Source organism: Argiope bruennichi, chromosome 3 (genome assembly GCF_947563725.1).
Source record: "Argiope bruennichi chromosome 3, qqArgBrue1.1, whole genome shotgun sequence".
Taxonomy (NCBI): domain Eukaryota; kingdom Metazoa; phylum Arthropoda; class Arachnida; order Araneae; family Araneidae; genus Argiope; species Argiope bruennichi.
Window position 1 is genome coordinate 30,764,982 of NC_079153.1, and position 4,730 is coordinate 30,769,711.

General features: G+C 34.8%; 1 non-coding gene across 1 annotated transcript; it reads right to left on the reverse strand.

Moving 5' to 3' along the window:
- Nucleotides 1-263: 263 nt before the first annotated feature.
- Nucleotides 264-425, reverse strand: LOC129964413 (U1 spliceosomal RNA). Its single transcript, XR_008784191.1, has one exon. It is a non-coding gene; the product is annotated as a U1 spliceosomal RNA (small nuclear RNA).
- Nucleotides 426-4,730: the final 4,305 nt, after the last annotated feature.

Consider the following 4,730-nt stretch of genomic DNA (forward strand, 5'->3'; position numbering starts at 1 on the left):
TGAATAAGAATGCGAATAAATTTTTTTATTATTACCAAAAGGAGGGGGAATCAACAGGATTTTTATAACGTTGTTCATATTTAACCTAATTCAACTGAAGAGGAAGCGAATAATGTTAAAGTAAGTGACATCATTAAAATTAAACCATATCTTATGGATTACAACAAAGATAAGATGTTCTAGAATAATGCCAAATTTTACCCGCGCTGCAAAATAACTGAAATTCGACATTTTATTTAACCTATTATCTTTCTTTCTAAAAACCGGGAGCAGCGCGAACGCAGTCCCGACTACCAAAAATTATGCGCCCCAACCAACCACACTTTGCGGAAGTGGCAATTGTCAGCCGCCCGAAGTGCAATGGACGGCCTCCAACCGGGAGAGCCCCCTTCTTGATCAGGGCATCTCCGACGCCAAGTAAGTATGAGTATTCAAAAGCCCCCATAATTATTCATAAAATAATTTTTATAATAATAGTGGTAAATATAGCCGCGAATAAATGTTATTGGTTACAGAACTACAGCTGAAAGTTTCCACTACAAACTGTTCCAGTAAATAAGCGATCGTATTTTACTACAATTAAAACAAATCAATCGAATTATAAAATCGGTAAAAGTCAGATAAATGATATTCGTTTTCCTGTCTGCAAAACAATACAAATAATATATTTGGAGTTGAATAAGCGAATGTGAAAAAACAGAAGTGATGTCGACTCAAGCGCCGCTATTGTTAAGCCTCAATGCAATCTGCGTCTTACAGGAATTAATAATTAGTCCAGTTGAAGAAGAAAATAATTTAGAAATTCTAATAGAGAGAATTTCAATTAACCCTGCTTTTTATCCTAGAGGAAACGCTGTTACTGAAATGGAAAAGAGGATTTTAATCGAAGCCGCTAGATTAATAATTCATTAAGGATTATTACTTCTTAAATCATAAGGTGGAGCTGTTATAACTGCTACGTCAATTCTAAATCCAAAAGGATCTATCTGTACCAGAAGGGCAAAATTTGATTTAAACATATAAGATAAAACAGCGGAATAGTATAAATTGTGCATTATCTATCTTAATTGCTTACATTATTGAACTCCTGTACTACGTTTTTACTATCGAGCGTTTCAGGAACAAACATATTTCGAAATCATTTTCATAACATATTTTAAAAATGCCATGTTCGCACAAATAGTATCAAATTTTAAATCTTGGCTCAGTGGCGTAGCAAAGGTAAATTTAAGTGACTTTTCGACCCCTCCTCTCTCTCTCTTTCCCGTCGAAGCAAAGTTTTTAGAAATTGCAAATGCTTTAAGAACATGGATTTTTTTTCTCCGACAGGTTATTTCACTATGAGCTCTAATATTTCATCCCCCTAGCGGCCGATCATTTCGCTAATGCCTGATTTGTTATAGGTATACTCATACGAAAAAGCAAATGGTGATATGCTGCTTGTTACGAGCGCCTTTGGCTAAAAACTAATTTTAACTTTAATCATACTAGAGCTATAACTTGCTTTTACAACTCTAAAATCAGAATTAACTGCGCGCGAAACCAATGTATGTTTTTGTATATGGCAACTAAATATAAATATAGCATGTAAATAGAATTGTAATTTAGATAGATAATAAAATGGAGTCGGATTAATAACGAGTGGATTATTTCACATTACGATCCCACATCTTTGAATCTTATTAGCGGAGAAACGACTGAATGAAATGAAATTCAGGTAGAGTCTCAACATTGTGGTGAACCCGGACGTGATTGCTAAAAATACGGTACGTCTGTTTTTATTTGCAATAAGAATTAAGTAGTGAAATAAAAATGGAGATGTCCGTTAAGAAGCGAATACCTATTAGATCTAACTTTACGAAAACGTATAATGTTTTAATTGAAAGATTAAAGGTCGATGAACCTCAGGAAAAAGAGATTAAATCACTTTTCGGCAATTTGGAACGAATTTATTCGGATTTGGCCAAATTAGATAATGAAATATGTAGTTTTCTTCTGGAAAATTCTGATACCGAAAAGTATGAAGATGAGTATATGAAAATCGAAGAATACAGCACAAAAATGATTGAAGCGAAAGTAAATGTGGACATATATTTGACTAAACTTTCTTACGCTGAAAAGGAAAGCGTTGGTTCTGTTTCTCCTAGAATTAAACGAAAACTTAAGTTACCTAAAATAGAACTCGTTAAATTTAACGGTGAAATTAAGAATTGGCTGGCTTTCTGGAGTCAATTTAAGCGTATTCATGATGATGATAAATTAGAAAATGAAGACAAATTTCAATATTTGATCCAATGTGTAAGTGAAGGAACTAGAGCTCGGGAAATTATAGACAGTTATCCTCCAACAAATGCGAATTATTGCAAGGCAATAGAAAGTTTAAAATCGCGTTTCGGAAAGGATGAGTTGCTTATTGAATACTACGTTCGTGAGCTACTAAAATTAGTTATAATAAATGCTTCAGAAGCTAAAAGGAAATTAAGCACGTCGCAAATTTATGATAAATTAGAAACTTACTTAAGAGCTCTAGAATCAATTGGTTTAACATCAGACAAGTATTCAGCAATGCTTTTCCCCCTGGTGGAATCCTGCATACCTGAAGATATATTCAGGGTATGGCTGCGTAATCCAATTATAATAGCAAATCATGACCCGGAAAGCAATGCTTATTCAGAAAAACTGAAAAACTTATTACTCTTTCTGAAAACAGAAATAGAAGGTGAGGAAAGAATTCGCTTAGCGAAATCAGGATTTGCACCTAAGGTGTGTAAGGAGAGGAATTCTGATTCTGTGGCTACTGCTACAGATTTGTTTTCAGGAGGTAGAGAAAAAAGAAAACATAATACCATATGCGTTTTTTGTGAAAAACCTCACGAAAGCAAAGAATGTTACAATGCCAAAAAATTTGATTTTGAAAAGAAACAAAAGATTTTGAAAAATAAAAAATGCTGCTTCACTTGTTTAAAGCCTGGCCATAGGTCAAGAATTTGCAAGTCAAATGTACAGTGCCTGCTTTGTAATAAGAGGCATTGGACTTTGATGTGTCCAGATCTGCCAACAAACAAACCAAAAGTCAAAACACCTGAGGTGGAAGAGAATCTAAATGTCAATTTATCCAATCAGTGTGCTGCTGAAGAAGTTCTCCTTCAAACATTGCAAGTTAATATTAAAGCAGAAGGAAAAACACGCAGAGTACGAGCTCTTATTGACAGTGGTTCGCAGCGATCATACTTATTAGAGAAAACAATTAAAGAAATGAATCTGAGGCCCATTGAAGTTAAAAATATCATACATTCGGTATTTGGTGGATCTACGTTAGAAAAACAAGATCATGGACTATATGAAATAACCCTTCAGAATTTGAATACGGGATTCACTTACGATATGCAAGTCCTCGATCAACCAATTATATGCGGAAAAATACCTCGGATCCACAAAGGAAATTGGCAAAAGGAGTTGAAGAAAAAGAATATAATACTCTCTGATCAAGGCAAAGATTGTCCGGACATTGAATTGCTGATAGGAGCTGACTTTTGCGGACAGTTATTCTCAGGAAATATATATGCTCTGAAATGTGGATTAGTAGCATATGAAACAAAATTAGGCTGGCTGATCATGGGTAAAGTTTTTGGAGGAAAAGAGGAAAATACTTCCGCTCAACTGGTGACTTCAATGCTAATACAAAATAGCTCTATCTCTGATCTTTGGAAATTAGAAACTTTAGGTATTATGGATCCAGTTGAAACTAAATCTAAAGAAGAAATGAAAAGAAACGCAATGGATCATTTTATGAAAACAGTGGATAGAGATGAAAATGGCAGATACATAGTTAAGCTACCTTGGATAGAAGCAAAAGAAATTCTACAAGACAATAGATCCACAGCTGAACAACGTTGTATCCGTACTTCACAAAAGTTAAAAGATGAAAAGAAATATGCAGAATATGAGGCTGTTTTTGAAGAATGGCTTGAGGAAAATATAATAGAGAAAGTGCCCAAAATGGAGGAGGGAAATCCAAGTTATTATTTGCCGCACCGAGGTGTTTTTAAGGAAAACTCATCAACCAAAGTACGTCCAGTGTTTGACGCTTCTTGTCGAGTTAAGAAAGTTCCGTCCTTAAATGACTGTCTGGAAAAGGGACCAAATTTAATTAGCAAATTCCACCCATTTTAAGAAAATTCAGACAGAATAACATTGGGGTAATTTCTGATATTAAAAAAGCCTTTCTTCAAATCTCAATTGCAAAAGAGGATCAAGATGTTTTGCGATTTCTTTGGTGGAAAGATTACGAAACAAGAAAATTTGAGATACTTCGTCACCGCCGTCTTGTTTTTGGCCTCACTTGTAGTCCTTTCCTCTTGGCAGCGGTTTTGATGAATCATCTAGAGGAAAGTAAAGAGTGCTTTCCTGAAACCTCCGAAATATTGAAGAATTCCTTTTATGTAGATAACTGTGTGACATCCGTGCGCAATGAAGATGATCTTACCCGATTCATTCAAGAAGCAAAGCTGTTGCTTTCCAAGGCTTGTTTTGATCTTCGAGGTTGGGAATATACAAGGGACCTAAGTCGGGACGAGCCAACTGTTCCAACCTCAGTACTTGGACTGTTATGGAATACAAATGAAGATTTCCTTTTCTGTGATTTACAAAATACAGAATTTAATTTTGATGTTTGCAGTAAAAGAAATATTCTGTCAACGTCTCAAAAGATATTTGATCCACTTGGATTT